Here is a 16,973-nt window from a genome sequence, read left to right as displayed (position 1 = left end):
CAGCGAAGTTTCACAAAAGAAGCTCAGGTGTCACGGGAGGAAGAAAAAAAATAATTATTATGAAACTAAGTTTGGAGGTGTTGTGTTTTGTGTCGATGCAATGTTTTGTTATTTTTTCCCTTTTTTTTTCAGAGACCTCAGTGTTTTGGTGGTGTCACAATCTTTGACAAGTCAGTGCTCTGTGCCTTGATTGTTTTCCTGCCTGGCAGATATGATGTTTCTTCTTCCCCATCTAACTCCCACGCAATCTTTTGCTCGAAATCTTTTGCTGTGTATGCTTTCACTCAAGTGTCGGGAGGGGGTGGTTGGAGTGGGTGGGTGGGCGGGGTATGAGAGTGGGGTGGAGGAGAGAGGGGGAGCAGTCAATTTGATAAAGTTTCACTTTGCAGCAGAAGACAGAAGTTTGTGACTGAGCAGAGTAAAGCGAGCATGAAGGTGCAGGAAATCAGACAAACGTATACACATGCACGCCTGCACACACACACGCACGCACACACACACAAGACACTGGCAGTGGGAGATAATGCATTCTCTTTTTGAAAAACAGATTATGTTGCAGCCTATTTAAAAAAAATATGAAAGGCTCTCTCATGTACATCAGGATAAACAGTCTATAAGTGTAAGTACACACCAACATGCAGACAGTCCACTGTATTTTTCTCGTGTAAAACTGTCCACAATCTACAGGTTTGGGGTAGTGTTGTAACACTCGAGAAAGAGCTTTTGAGGGTCTTGGTCTTGTCTCGGACTCCACAAGCGAAAGTCTTGTTGGTTGTCTTCAGACCAGCATTGATCTGCTTTTCTTCAAATTCATTTATGTGATACTGTAGTGAGAAGCACTTAGTAAAAGAGGAAAAATCTTTGATTCATGTGTTACTAGCCATCCACCACCCCCGTAATGATTGCAACCTTTGCAGTTGTGACTGAGGGACAACACAACACACACACACACACACACACACACACACACACACACGTAGCCACGAACAAGAAATGTCTGCTCACTCAACAGTAATACATTTTGCATCTTCAACCACAAAGAGTTCATTTGTATTATAACATGCAAACACTCTGTCTTGTGCAAATTATGCAGTCTTCAACTCAATGAAACAGTGCAGACAACGTTGAAGTTCAGCTGAAAAAAAAAAAGAAAATATAAACACAGGTAACGTAACATTAACTGTAAGTGACACCAGTGGATTTACTTCTGTCTTTCTGATGATGACTCCGACAACAACAGATAATCAAAACTACTGAACACATTTGAACGCCACTTGAACTAGGACGAGAGTAGGCAGGATGCTCTCGGGCCCTTCACATCCCGGTCACCGGCTCTTCCAGCTCCAACCCTCGGGTAGGTTCTTCTGAACAATGCAAACCAAAACTAGCAAACATTGCTTAAGCTTCTTCCCTTCTGCAATTAAATTCTTGAACAGCTAACAAACAATTCAACGGCAACATGCAGCCATTTTTTTGCCTCGAGTTTGTTGTCACATTCTACTCGGCCAATTATAATTGTAGATTATTTGTGCACTCACTGTAGTAGCCTCACTACGGCGCACCACCTGCACATCTGTTGTCGACCAATACTAGCCTCTCATACCTGAGTCGGATTTCCAGCACTTTCACTATATCAACTGAGGAATATCTGCTACATTTGCGCAACACACACAACTAGTCACTTTACACTGCATACACTCCTTAAAGTCTTTAAAGCCTTTGCACAATGGTCATTGCGCTCGACTGTTGCTCCATTGGGCCCTCGAACAGCCCAGAAATGCTAGAGGACTATGCATCAATTGCACAATTGTTCATTTAAACCAAAAAAAAAGTATTCTGATGTCTCAAAGGTTTTCTCTGTCAAACTGTCTGTTGTCGTACTCAACATGAATGTCGTGCTTAGGGCGGGTCCAACTACCAGAGACAAATTCCTTGTTTGTGTTTCCATACTTGGCCAATAAAGATGATTGTGATTCTGATGAATATCTCTGGTAAGAAGTTTTACTTCCACCTTAAATTGGCCTTATTATGGAACCCCGCCATCCATGTTTAGGTCACAAATTGTTGCAGTTCTTTGTATTTCTTAAATGTAATCAAGCTCCTCTTCAAACCTTCCTTTGTAAGTCCATAACTATTTTTTCCCTAGAATTTCATTGAAATTTGTTAGAGTTTGAGATTTTTGGCAATTGCCCTTAGATTTGTAGATGCCATGTTTTTGGTGGTCAAATGTATTTAAAATAAAATCAGAATTTAAGAGTGAAGGGTCTTTAATTGTTCAACATTATCATCCATCCATCCATCAATTTTCTTCACCGCTTATCCTCACGAGGGTCACGGGGAGTGCTGGTACCTATCCCAGCTGTCATTGGGTAAGAGGGGGAGTACACCCTGAACTGGTTGCCAGCCAATCGCAGGGCACATTGAGACAAACAGCCACACTCATAATCAGACATAGGGGCAATTTAGAGTGTCCAATTCATGTTGCATGTGTTTGGAATGTGGGAGGAAACCAGAGTGCGCGGAGGAAACCCACGCAGGCACGGGGAGAACATTCAAACTCCACACATGCGGGTCTGGGATTGAACCCGGGACCTCAGAACTGTGAGGCCAACGCTTTACCATCTCAGCCACCGTTATCACCCTTTTGAAAATGGATTTTTACTATCTTGGTCTTATCACAGTTTCAGCTAGTTTTGGTCTTTGTTTTCACTTTCAAAAGACTTGATCTTGGGCTCGGAGAGTTCGGCCAAGCGAGTGCAGTACACCCCCATATTTTTCCTGTGTGAAAAATGTCCACATTATAAAGGTGAGATATCGAGTGCCATAACGCATACAGTTAAGCGCAAATCACAACTAGTGTGCACCCACAGCAAAGCGCACAGTATTTGTGTCACTAACATTCCAAAAAAAATAAAAAATATGATGCCTGATCGTTGCAGCAGGTTCAATTACACACACTTAGACTCATGCACATAAATGAGGCCATGCAATGCAGTTGGGGCTTTGCCTTCATGCCATTGCTTCTTCCAGCGGGGCGGGCGTCGTAATGCAAAGAGACAGATTCAGGTCAGTCACTCACTCCGTGCGAGGATGATTCCGGAAGGAGAGAAGATGCTGCGTGGAGGCGAGGGACGACGCCAACGCATCGGTGTCTCAACGTCCTGCAGGAAGATGAGACATCGTAAACATGGAGACAGAGAAAGAGGCAGAAACTGATCAAAAACGAACAGTAAAGATGATTTGGGAGGGGGGGGGGGGGACTTGTCGCTGACTTAAAAGGAAGGGAATAAGAAGAAAAAGGTGTGTAGAGGACGAGCAGCGGGGAGCGAAAACATTGGGCCAAAATGTAAAAGGTATAAGAAGTGTAGACAAAGGAGATGAGATGGTAATTGACATGGAGAGAAAGTGACAAGCAGGAAGATGAGGGTGGAGTATTGAATGAGGCCTGTGGGAAGAAGGAAGCAGATAAGAGAGAGGACACGTTGTCATACAGGCTGCCATTCAGCACACTCACAAGAATCTTAAATCATTCAAGACAATAGCCTGTGTAATGACAAGGGATTGTACTCTGCTCATACAGTGGGCTGGCTTTTTTTTCTTTCATAGAAGAACTCCAACCACACCCCAATGCGCTCTTCATCTCTCACAATGATTTTGATGTGGCAGCCCCTCAAAGGTGCACATTTAAATCAACTTGATTAGAAGCAGTCACAGAAACACAAGGCTGCCATCGTCTTCTACATGAGAACCAGATGAGAAGATGAGGAGGCGCGATGGGGTCCAAAGAATCTTTCTCTCTGGTGCCCTCCCACGCGAGGATGAGGCTGCATGGCGAGGGGCGGGGGCAAAGGAAGGGGGTCTTTGTTCGCAAGACAGGTGGAGGAAAATAACCCAAACTCGGCTGCCGGTTCCCACCGGGAATTATCATAGCAAAGAGCTGGCAAATACGCTGTGACGGGAAGCAGCCTTCCCGAGCCTCTCCTTCACACAACGCAACGCAAACTTGAGCTTCAACATTTTCTTCAAGGAAACTTTGACAAGAGAGCAGAAGAAGCCAACGCAGCCGGCAGCTGCTGTCGGGGGAGAACTACTTAAGGTTCTCGACTCATTAAAATGAAACGGCGAGACTCACTCACTTGTGCACAAAGTGTCAGCCACCTGCTGCTCCCAAACAAACTCACTTTGATGTGACTGGAAGATTTTCACAAGTGCTCCAATCCCAAATTATTTGGCAAATGACGATTTGACTGCCCACCTTAAAATTTCAAGCACATTATCATTCATATTGTTTTCCTACAAAGTGTGAGTAGCGAGCCACATTCCAGCCTCCTCAGTTCTAGAGTCCGGCCCACTAAGTATTTGTTCTCTCAAAACTGGTTCATTCAAATGCATGAATTTGTTATTTGTATATATTTTAGCTCTAACATTTAATGTATTTATTGGAAATAATACATTTCAAAATGTTAATAAAATAAGCCTTGCTCTTTTCATTACATTCATATGACTCGATACAGAGCTGTACACAAAATGGTGTTCCAATCCATAATTTTTTCTTGTAGGCCAAGTACTTTAAAAAAAAAATAATAAAAATTAAAAAAAAAAAATATATATATATATATATATATATATATATAATGTATTATTCCATGTCCAGGATGATTATTTTTTTTTTTTTTTTTGCAAAATTCTTGTGACCAATACTACAGTATTTCTGCAGCTTAATGATCTGATTATGGCGCTTTTCTTCTTTCCATCTTTCGACTTTTAGCTGGGTTTTCCACTTCGATTGACTCTGGGGTCGGGTTTGAGGCTGCAGTTTGGTTTTGCAGCAGGAGTCGGGTTTTGTGAATGTGCCTTGAAATTTTGGATTTGTGGTGAAGGTTTTTTGGGACAATGGATGGAGGTTTTAGGAAATGAGTTTTAACAATTGAGAAAATACGTATTGAGGATGTGGTCCCATTGGCTAGTTACAGACTGCCGCATTTTCCGACTACAGTACAAATCGGGGTTACTTTGTCGCCCTATAGGAAAGCTGTCTCCCATATGGTAGTTATGGAGTTGACTCTTTAATTTATTCTGCTGGCCCCTTTTCAAATAACATTCCCCTCGCCCTTCCACAACCCAGTTCTATTGTCTTTTTCCGGACAGATTCATAAAACCAAGCAAGCCTGCAGGGTGACTTTATGTTACTGACTAGCATAGTAATGTTATGGGAAAGAGAAAAGCAGCTGTGCATGCTGCATACTTGCTTGATTGTAGCCTTGGTGCATGTTTTCATATTGTGACATGACTCTTTCCAATATGAATAAAATAAAGAGGTTTTTTTTTCTTTCCTGCCAACCTTTGTTGTCGGTGCCCAGGGACGAGGTGCCATAAACTAACTGAACAGTTTAGTATGCGCTGTACTGCACAAGAGCCAGAAGAGGAAGTGAAAGCAAGAACAGAAAATGTTATGTGATTGAATAATAATAAAAAAAAAACCTCAATTCAACTCAGTCAACTAGTTGCTCACTGTTCTTTTGTTGCTTTCCCCGCATGCCTTGAAGGAGTCTCTCTGTGCAGAAGGATGTGCACACAAACTTTGACGTTTTAAGGTTGTTCTCTCCTCCTCTGCTGTTTGGTGAAGTCTTCGACACGACTCATGACACGACATCAACAACTTTGGCGCCAATTATGTCAGCACAGCATGGCGGAGTGAGTGTAACTCACAGACCTGAGAACAGACTCCAGTTCAGTCAGAATCATCTTAACTTCATGCTCGAAATGTGCACACGTCCTTGTTTTCCCCTCTGAGGCGGGAGAAAAGAATATCATGTTCTTACAGAGCCTCTGCTTGTCTGCAGGGAATTCTGAGCATCCGCTGTGTGTGTGTTGCATGTCCAAAGTTATCTTTATTTGACTTTCTAGTTCTCGTCCAATGTTGCTTCAGAGAAGACTTGTTTACTGGATATTTTGGAAAGATTTTTTTTCTTTTCCCCATGCATTCAGGAAGCATATTTGTCAGCTTCTCGTCTTTCTTTGAAGCTGATTGTTTTGTTCGTTGAACTGGCCTCATTTCCCGCCCAAGTCAAACATCCGCAAGGCCCTCCGACAACATTAATAACCTCATTCTATGGTTTTATGTTACACCTCTTACCCCCCTGATTAGACACGTGATGTAATAAAATACGAGCTATTTGAAACAATACAATTCTGGAGGGATCATACGACACACGCATGCTTGCAAAAAGTACACGTACGTGTAATTAGAGTAGTAGCAGTGACACGGTCATAAAACCTGATCAGGACTTACTGTCCTCGTAGCAGAGTCAGATGTTCAGTAACAGCAGTTGGCGAAATCCATCCATTTTGTCTGGGTTGGTCCCTTATCCTCACAAGGGTCGCGCGGAACACCGGAGCCTATCCTGTCAACGGGCAGGAGGCGGGGTACACCCTGAACTGGTTGCCAGCCAATCACAAGGCACATGGAGACAGACAGCAGTCGCACTCACAATCACACCTAGGGGCAATTTAGAGTGTTCAATTAATGTTGCATGTTTTTGGGATGTGGGAGGAAACCGGAGTGCTTGGAGAAAACCCACGCAGGCACGGGGAGAGCATGCAAACACCACACAGGGAGGGCCGGGATTGAACCCAGGTCCTCAGAACTGTGAGGCCAACGCTTTCAAGCACAGTCGCGTGTTCAACACCAGGATATTCAAATTTTCATGAGCAGTTGTTATTCAACAGAAATGGAAAAAGACGTAAGACAGACTCCTGACTTCAGACCTTGAATTTTTTTTAAAGGTTAATAAGTTAAAAATAACAATAAATCTTTTTTTTTTAAATTCATCTTAATAAGGGAAAACTGTGTGACCAGTGCAAGCCCGCTGCTGATCACAAGAAAGAAAACAGTGACACCAGTTCATCAACTCCACTGAAGAACTTTTTGGTCTATTTGAGGAAACCAACTTAAAAAAGATTTTAGTCTGCTTTGTTAGTGTAGAATCCTTAATTAGGCTGCTGATGGTTTTGTTGTATCATCAAACACCTCTCACTAAATGAAGCAGCGTTTGATGCTAACTCAAATTAGATTCTTAAAGTGTTGTTTTCATTAACAAACTAAAAAGCTCTCAGAAGCGCGCCATACTCCGACAAAGTTGGTCTGTTAACAAAAGTGTAAGAAAAACAGAAGGATGTACAGCAGTGTCAGCAAGCAGAGTCTCATTCAAAGCCGACGCAGCGTCTAGCTTCACATTCATCATTACAGTATAGCTCTCATTTTTAAGACAAAGAAGAGTTTCTTTCTGTTACCTTTTTTTTTTTGCTGTTCATTTGACAAGAAAAATAATGTCAAGAGTGAGGTTGATCTGTGACACGACTCACCTTTGTTTTATACCTCTGCCTTCAAGCTAATGCACAGTTTTGTTTTGTTTTTTGTCTTAAGTGAAATTATTTTTACACTGTTGAGAATGTTCATCTTGACTTAAATTCTTACCTGTATGGTTAATCCAGCAAGCCATTGTCTGCTACTTGTCTTGTTCAGTGTCACGATGAGCTAGCTGACCCGCCAAACTGAATTTGGGCATAGACAGTGTACGCCTTGGACAGTACATGCAGATAGACGCACAACCATTAGCACACACATTCACTGGCCACACATTGTTACATCTTTATTTTGGGATGCCAGTACAGCTCCCAAGGCAATAAAGCTATTGTTTTAGTTCCATTATATCCTTTGGTGAAACTAGTTGTCATGCTCCTGGATTCCAGCCCGGGCTGGGCGTGGCCAGTTAATCAGAAGGCGCACACCTGCGCCTCATGACCACTGATTAGACCAGTACATATAGGACCCGGGGGACGACAAATACACCGCTAGATCGTTGTTCTTGATGCCTCGTTCCCGCACTCCTGTTTTCCTGACTTCTGCTCTCCGTGCACCGACACACGCCTGTCCACTGACCACCCTCGTAAGCCCATCCGTATTAGTACTTCGGATTGTTTGGACTGCCTGCCTGATCTCAGACCTCGGACCGAATAAAGGTTTCCTCTGTACTGTCTGCTGTCTCTGGAGTTGTGCATTTGGGACCACCCTTGAGCCCCGCTCCGTGACAGAACGATCTAGCCAGAACATGGACCCAGCCGACTCCGAAGCCATCCGCCGTGCGCTGCAAGTGCAGGGCAAACGCCTGGGCGAGCAAGAGGCTGCTCTCCAGGGTATGAATCAACGGATTCAGGAGCTCTGCGCCCAGCTGAAACCGTGGCTAGCTTCTCAAGCTAGCACGGCTGCTCCTGTGCCTCTCCGTGCCGGCATCACTCCGCTCTCTCGACCAGAGCGGTTCTCAGGCGACTCCGGTAACGTCAAGCCCTTCCTGGCGCAGTGCGATCTACACTTTGAGCTGCAAGCGTCCGCTTTTCCCACGGACCGCTCCCGGATCGCCTTCGTCATTTCCCACATGACGGGGAGGGCGGAGGCGTGGGCCACCGCTGATTGGAGTCGTAACTCGGAGATCTGCCGCTCATGGGCGAGCTTCGTCTGCGCGCTCACCCAGGTTTTCCAGTACGCGGCTCCGGAACGCCAGGCGGCGTCCTCGCTCATGACGATTCGTCAAGGACGTCGCTGCGTGTCCGACTACGCCATTGAGTTCCGAATCTGCGCCACCGAGAGTCGATGGAACGAGGACGCCCTGCACGATGCCTTTTTCCAGGGGCTTTCCCCCTGAATCCGGGGACTCCTCATTGCAGTAGATCTTCCTCCCTCGCTGGACGCACTCATCGCGTTGGCCCTCAAGGTTGACCAGTGACTAGTAATGGAGGATCAACTAGCCGTGATGACTGAGGGAGAGAGGGAGGGCTCCAGTCCGGCGGCCGCCCGGTCATCCACTGCTGAACCCACTCAGGTGGAGGGTCTCGACGGGCCAGTGGAGGAGCGTCTGCCCCGGCGACGGGAGGGGCGTTGTTTTTACTGCGGGCGTTTGGGACACTTGATCGCCCGCTGCCCGACTCCACCAGAGCACTCTGACATCAGGATCTCTACTCCGGTGAGTGTGCGGTACACCGCGGCGGGGTCAGGGAGGTCCCTTCTTCACCTCACCTTGGGAACGGACTCCCGTTCATGCACTGTGACGACTTTCATAGATTCTGGGTCGGAAGCAAACCTGATAAATCCCCGCGTGGTCGAAGAGTTGGGGGCAGCAACCTTCCCCACGCAACGGTTTCGTCACGCCTATGCCGCCAACGGCAAGTTCCTTTGTCGGGTTACACATCGCACTCAGACGCTACATATGAGCTTTCCGGACGCTCACTCGGAGCGTATTAGCTTCCATGTCTTCAACGCACATAGTAGCGACATCATCTTGGGCAGCCCGTGGCTCAAAGAACATAACCCGCACATAGATTGGACCACGGGTCAGATCAAGACTTGGGGAGAGGACTGTCTCAGTCGCTGTTTCGCTGTCCAGGAAGACAGGGGTATTCAAGTCGCGCCGGTTCGGCTAACAGAACCTAGTACTGCCCCGGACCTGACCGCGGTGCCCTCCTGCTACCATGACCTACGGGAGGTCTTCTCTGAATCTAAGGCAAAGTCTCTGCCGCCACATCGGTCATACGACTGCGCGATTGAACTCCTGCCAGGCACCTCTCCTCCCAGAGGGAAACTGTTCTCGTTAACAGGACCAGAGCATCAAGCCATGAGGGACTACATCAAGGACTCTCTGGCAGCCGGACTCATTCGCCCCTCATCCTCACCAGCCGGTGTGGGGGTTTTTTTTGTCAAGAAGAAGGACTCCACGCTGCGACCCTGCGTCGACTACCGAGGACTGAACGACATCACAGTCAAGAACAGGTACCCTTTGCCGCTGATCGCTACAGCATTCGAACTCCTTCTGGGAGCCCGGATCTTCACCAAGCTCGACTTGCGCAGCGCTTACCATCTGGTGCGGATTCGGGAAGGGGATGAGTGGAAGACGGCGTTCAGCACCCCCACAGGGCACTATGAGTATCTTGTGATGCCTTTTGGACTGACAAACGCCCCGGCCGTCTTTCAAAACTTCATTAACGACGTGCTTCGGGAGTTTCTGAATAGATCTGTCTTTGTATACCTGGATGACATTCTCATCTTTTCAGCAGACCTAACCTCTCATTCAACAAGTCAGAGAGGTGCTCCGGCGTCTGCAGCAGCACCAATTGTACGTGAATATGGATAAGTGTGAGTTCCATCGGGCATCCGTGTCCTTCCTGGGCTTCGTCCTGGCTGAGGGAGAGATACGGATGGACCCCGGGAAGGTCGACGCGGTGCTGTGGTGGCCTACCCCCACCAACAGGAGGGACGTACAGAGGTTTTTGGGATTTGCCAATTTCTATAGGAGATTCATAAGGAACTTCAGTTCCGTGGCCGCTCCTCTGCATTCGCTCACCTCACCACACACCACCTTCGAATGGTCCGGGACCTGCCAGGAGGCCTTCAGCAGGCTAAAGGCAAGTTTCACTACTGCGTCCGTTCTCATTGTTCCGGATCCAGATAACCAGTTTGTGGTGGAGGTGGATGCGTCGAATTCAGGTATCGGAGCAGTCTTGTCGCAGAGGAGTCCCAGGGATGGAAGGATCCACCTGTGCGCGTTCCTGTCTAGGAAGCTGACCCCGGCAGAGAGGAACTACGACGTGGGAGATCGGGAACTGCTGGTGGTCAAGAGCGCGTTGGAGGAGTGGCGGCACTGGCTGGAGGGCTCGCAAGTACCGTTCGTTGTCTTCACGAACCATAAGAACCATGAATACCTGAAGTCTGCGAAGAGGTTGAACGCCCGTCAGGCCAGGTGGGCCCTATTTTTCACCCGCTTCCGCTTTACGGTGTCCTTCCGCCCAGGCTCCAAGAACGGCAAGCTGGATGCACTCTCGCGGTTCCACGAGGGAGGGCGCACGGATTCAGACGCCGCTACTATCCAGCCAGCGGTGTGCTTCGTGTCCGGTTTCACCTGGGCGATCGAGTCGCGGGTGAAGGAGGCCCTGGGAGAGACGCCGCCACCTGCGGATTGTCCGTCGGGCCGCCTTTTCGCCACCTGCGGATTGTCCGTCGGGCCGCCTTTTCGTCATCCCATCTCTGCGGGGAGACGTCATCAACTGGGCCCATACCAACAAGACGGTCTGCCACCCGGGTATGGCGAAGACGCGTTCAGTGGTCGAACAAAGGTTCTGGTGGCCTAACCTCAGCAAGGACGCCCGGTGTGTGCTGCCAATAAGACTTCCCGCCTACGGCCTGTTGGTGAGTTGCGACCCCTGTCCATCCCCTTTCGTCCGTGGTCACCGGCCTGCCGCCTTCACAAGGGAACACAGTGGTGCTGTCCGTAGTGGACCGTTTCTCCAAGATGGTCCACTTCGTGCCGCTTCCGAAGATCCCGTCGGCCAAGCAGACAGCCCAGTTGGTATTAGACGAGGTCGTCCGTTACCACGGGCTACCCCAGGACATCGTTTCGGACAGGGGTCCGCAATTCAGCGCCCGTTTCTGGAAGGAGTTCTGCAACCTCATCGGCGCTTCGGCTAGTCGGACATCGGGTCATCACACAGAGTCTAATGGCCAGACTGAGAGGATTAATCAGGAATTAGAGACCGGTCTTCGATGTCTGGCATCCAGGGACCAGAGCACGTGGAGCCAGCACATCAAGCGGGTGGAGTATGCCCACAATTCTCTACCCTCCGCCTCAACAGGTATGGCTCCGCTCCATGTCGTACATGGCTACCCTCCGTCCCTGTTTCCTCCACTGGTCACAGACTCCGCGGTCCCATCAGCCCTGGCCGTGGTGCGACGCTGCAAACGGACCTGGGAAGCAGCTCGGAGGACACTGCTGCGCATGAGCATCGCCTACAAGGCCACAGCGGACCGCAAGAGAAGGGCCGCACCAGAGCTCAGAGTGGGACAGCGAATGTGGCTCTCCACCAAAGATCTCCCGCTGCGGACGGAATCCCGCAAACTGGCTCCCAGGTTCGTTGGCCCGTTCCCGATTTCCAAGATCATTATCCCGGTCGCAGTCTCGCTCAAACTGCCCAGGTCGTTGAGGGTGCACCCTACGTTCCACGTCACTTCGCCCGAATCGCACTTCGTCGCTAGCTCCTCCGGTCAAGCCCCCCCCCCGCATGGTGGACGGGGGGCCGGTGTATACTGTGCGCCGGTTGCTGTCTTCCCGCCGCAGAGGAAGGGGGGTCCAGTACCTGGTGGACTGGGAGGGATATGGCCCGGAGGAGCGCTCTTGGATCCCCTCCCGCTTCGTCGTGGACCGCTCCCTCATCAGGGACTTTCACGCGGCTCACCCTGATGCTCCTGGGCCGTCCAGAGCCGGCCGTTGAGGGGGGGGGGGTACTGTCATGCTCCTGGATTCCAGCCCGGGCTGGGCGTGGCTAGCTAATCAGAAGGCGCACACCTGCGCCTCATGGCCACTGATTAGACCAGTACATATAGGACCCGGGGGAGGACAAATACTCCGCTAGATCGTTGTTCTTCATGCCTCGTTCCCGCACTCCTGTTTTCCTGACTTCTGCTCTCCGTGCACCGACCCACGCCTGTCCACTGACCACCCTCGTAAGCCCATCCGTACTAGTACTTCGGATTGTTTGGACTGCCTGCCTGATCTCAGACCTCGGACCGAATAAAGGTTTCCTCTGTACTGTCTGCTGTCTCTGGAGTTGTGCATTTGGGTCCACCCTTGAGCCCCGCTCCGTGACACTAGTTTGGCATCCCTGATCGGAAGATGTGGGACATTATTGGTTCCACTTTGGTGCATCACGTGTCAACAAACATAACATTTCCTCTTTTGTGTGTGTCACTGTGAGAGAAGCCGTGACCTCTGGCTTTTCCACCAAGTGGAAGGAGGATGAGTGGAAAGATGGGAGCATCAGATGAAGAGATGTCATGATGAATAGTTCTGCCTCCAAAAAACACGTCTCGGACACAGAGAAGAGGAATGAGGTCATTATGTCTGTCCTCACCTGTGGCCTCCAATCAGAACACACACACACACACACACACACACACACACACACACACACACACACACACACCATCAACTTTGTGTCTCTTCATTGTATTTCCCTTTTTCACTCCCAGACAGCTACTTTGCCCTGTCAGCGTGCAGTCACAAATCTTTGTCTCCTTGTCAGTCCGACATTATTCAGAGGGTTTGGACTCCTCCCTTTCTGTCACTTTTTCCTCCTGAAGGAATCCACAACAATTTCTCAGCTTCTGGCATTACAATTATATTTGCTTGTACCAATTCAGTTTCCAGACCAATTACCATTCAGTTTTGATCCCCCCCCACCATGGCCCACCCCTCACCTCCTATTTTCCCCACAGTAAGCGGTAATCACGTGCACTGGAGCATGATCACCCCTCTTCTTTGTGACCCCCCCCCCCTTTGACAAAGCGGATCACGCCTCTTGAGGCAGCAGAGCAGAGAAATTGCCTGTTATCAAGGGTCGATTTTCCATGCGCTTGCAAATTGCTTTGTATTGACACTCTGTCCGAGTGGGATCGTCACAGTGGCCCGGGCCAATGGCCACCTCACGGCCGTGGCACTTTCCAGGTGCTTTCGCTAGAATAGACGAGGTCGGGGGTGGCGTGGCGGTTTGTATGTGTGATTGTGTGTCTCAGTGTTTTCCTCCAAAAACCTAAATTACTGTTGAGATTGGGGGAGTTTTCATACATCTCAGGTATGTCAGTCATGGTTTAATGGTATTCAGTCATGCAGGTTTTGGTAGTCCACAAAGATTGAATTAGAGGCAACTGGACTTCTACCATGTGGCTGCAGACGTTTTGGCCGCTTTGAAGGGGCGCATGATACTTCATTTGTTAGTGCTTTAAATTTAATTACAGTTAGGGATGAATTATACCCAGAACTGTTGTACTGTATGTTCTACATGACATTTATATTGGAATAAAAAACACATCTGACAAAAAAGAGAGTAGCCTACAGTAAATGTACTTAAATTAGCAGTCTTGTTTTTAGTTTTTAATGAAAACACAATTGGTTTTAGCACGTATTCAAAGGCCTGATCTAGTCCTGTCGTCCCTAGGAGCTAACTCTTGGTGAACTTTACCAAAAAATTGGACATGTTCCATTTTGTGGGAGAGTGCACATACTGAGACCAAAAAAAAAAAAAAAAAAAAACAGTACAAGTGACTTTTATTTGAAGATGGTCACTCCAGGAGGGCTGGGCAACCTTCAAAATGCACACATGGGGCTCTGGATGAACCCAAGAATGGCGCAAAATCCAACTTTTCTGGGGTCCTTCTTTTGAATCCAGGAGGGAAGGAAAATCTTTGAAATCCACACCAGGGGTAATGAATGGTCTTCTCCAAAAATGGCATTCATCCCAATTTTGCAGGAGGTAGATTTTTTGCCATTTTTTTTCTCCCTTTTTCTGGTTCAAGGCTATCACATATGTGCATTTTTTTTCACAGCCACATTTTCACTGGGAGGGGAGGGAAACTTACCAAACACACACCAGGGGTCATGGCCGGACTGAAAAGTGGCATTCAAACGAAAATGCTACAAGGATTCATTTTTTCAGGAGCTAATTTGTTCTGTGCAAAATCATCTTTCTGGAACACTTTAAAAATGGTCTGACTTGAACGTCGAAACAAATACACATTTATGCAGGATTTTCACAAACTCTTTTGGGGAGAATAATTGAACCCAAAATGGCTATTTTACATGCTCCTCTTGATGAACTCCAATCTTTTAATGACTTTTGTGTTTTCCCTCATTTTTGTACATTTTCAATCAGCCACAAAAGCAGCAATAGCAAAAAAAAACCTATTTTGTATGTCAGGGAAATGAGAGTAAATTGCCATAGTAATACTTCAACAATTGATCAACACTTCAACCCTGTATTTTTCGACTTTGCAACAAATTATATCCACGAGCCTATTGCAGTTTTTGGAAGTATGGGACACTCTGGATATGTGACCTGTCAATCCTAACACTCATTTTCATACTTAAAGGGGAAATCCAGTGCTTTGCGTGAACATTGTATCCAATAGGTCATGTAATATGTACGCTATTTTGACAATGTGATGTTAAATCCTCTCTCATTTAATAGTCAACAATCAACAATTAAGAATTTTCAGGGGCGCTGCCATTTTCGCGAGTGACATGACCTACATGAGCAGATGTGACGTGTACCATGCCGCAACAATGGCTCATTTACATGGGACACCATTTATGCACAGCACCAATTTCTCGTATTTATCCTCATCTGATGAAGAAATAGTAGTATCAGTTGATCGGGAAGACGGAGGAATACTTCCATACAAATTTTGAACATGTGGCTGTAATTAATATTGAATATTCGGATGGTTCTTTGGGCGGAATGACGTGGAGTCTGACTACTCGGAGGCCTACGGGCAACATAAGTACGTAAACAAAGCCCCCCGGGAGCTCCGGGCCGGCAGCCATGGATGGTTGTTCGGACGGGAATGACGCGGAGTCTGACGAGCGAGCTCCGGTGGCGGCGGAGGCCGGTAGCCCAAGACGCTGAAGCTAGGCTAAAGACCTCCGCCACCACCAAAGCTTGGCTCAAGGCCTCCGCCGAAGCTCGGCTAACGGCCTACCCGGACGTCAAAGCTCGGCTCGTGGCCCACCGCCGGAGCTCGCAGCCCGCCTTCGGAATTGAAAATTCATAATGGTCAATAGAAATCTTCTCAAAACACTTTTAAATGAGAGAGGATTTAACATCACATTGTCAAAATACGGTACATATAACATGACCTATTGGATACACTGTTCATGCTAACCACTGGCTTTCCCCTTCAAAATCAATTTTGAGGCAATGGACCTAACATGTTTTCTGAGTCTGGGACAGAGTCAGAGTCCCCAGAGAGAAGCAAAAACTCTACCGAGACAGGTCTTAGACTATACTGACCAAGCCGACCATGATATTTAGAAAGTCTGTTGCACCATGAGGGCATTTATCTTATGTAGATATTTTTCTTCAATGAGATCCAACGGAATTCAAATTGGGACGAGTAGGTGGTGGCAGACAGAATGTATTCATGTTTTCCTGCAGCCATCGGCTTCGATGTGGTGCCATCTCACTGGCACACTGTGGAAATATCTGTGTTTCACACCCACTCTCTTGGTAATGTGGCACAATGTAGACCGTGCTGGCACACATCCCATGCCAAGTTCTTTCCTGGTGAAAAGAGGGAGCCAAAAGAGGACGGGTGGAGGAGAGAAGGGGCGAGGGGGGACAGACGACTGCAAAAGGCAAAGTAGAAAAGGATGTACGATCAGCACTGAGTCTGGACAGGAAATGGAAGGATGTGAGGAATCCATTGCACTTTTGAAGAACAAAAAAAAGGGGAGGGGGGCTTGAGTGAGTCCAGATGCAGTGTGAAAAGGGACAGAAGAGAAGACAGTCTGATAAATGGCCAGAGAAAAAAGAGGAATGGCTGTGAGACTTTCGTTTCTTCCTTCTGTTCCCCCATAAGTTGAGCCAAGCCGACCCCGCCGGCAGACGTCCTCTCCGCTCCGATGGGCCCACCTGCTTCCCCTTCCTTGCTAAAGCCATAACGTCTTCCCGCCATCTTCATCCTCTGCCCTGCCTGATGCACAGCTGCTCATCAGCTCCCTGAGCATTCGTCCTCCTCCAGCATGTCCTGAAGGAGTCCTTCAGGATACAGTTACTGCACATTAAGGCTGTACTGCACCCAATTTATTCATCTAACTCCTAAATTGGAGAAGCAACTGAAACACTGAGAGCCATGTTTACTCTGGTCAAGAGTCTATAAATCCACAAGAATTTGTCTCAGGCAGTCACTAGACTAATTTTGGCAATACAATACAGAGGAATGAGAGTACTATGTTTGTATGTATGATCCAACGGAATTTGGAAGTTTCTATGTACTACATTATAACTCTATTGCATCATTGCGGTTTTGTTAGTAAAAATAAATGTCGGGAAGATTACTTTGTAAATGTAGTAAATTCCAATTATAGATTACAATG

At 47.6% G+C, this 16,973-nt stretch overlaps 1 long non-coding RNA gene across 1 annotated transcript; it reads right to left on the bottom strand.

Moving 5' to 3' along the window:
• Window positions 1-2,284: 2,284 nt before the first annotated feature.
• Window positions 2,285-7,730, bottom strand: LOC133507630 (uncharacterized). Its single transcript, XR_009796858.1, has 3 exons — window positions 7,478-7,730; window positions 5,513-5,713; window positions 2,285-3,161 (listed from the first exon to the last, which is right to left on the bottom strand). It is a non-coding gene; the product is annotated as an uncharacterized LOC133507630 (long non-coding RNA).
• Window positions 7,731-16,973: the final 9,243 nt, after the last annotated feature.

The sequence above is a fragment of the Syngnathoides biaculeatus genome, chromosome 10 (genome assembly GCF_019802595.1).
Source record: "Syngnathoides biaculeatus isolate LvHL_M chromosome 10, ASM1980259v1, whole genome shotgun sequence".
NCBI classification, from domain to species: Eukaryota; Metazoa; Chordata; class Actinopteri; order Syngnathiformes; family Syngnathidae; genus Syngnathoides; species Syngnathoides biaculeatus.
The sequence above is the reverse complement of the archived record's forward strand: the minus strand, read 5'-3'. Positions and strand labels throughout refer to the sequence as shown.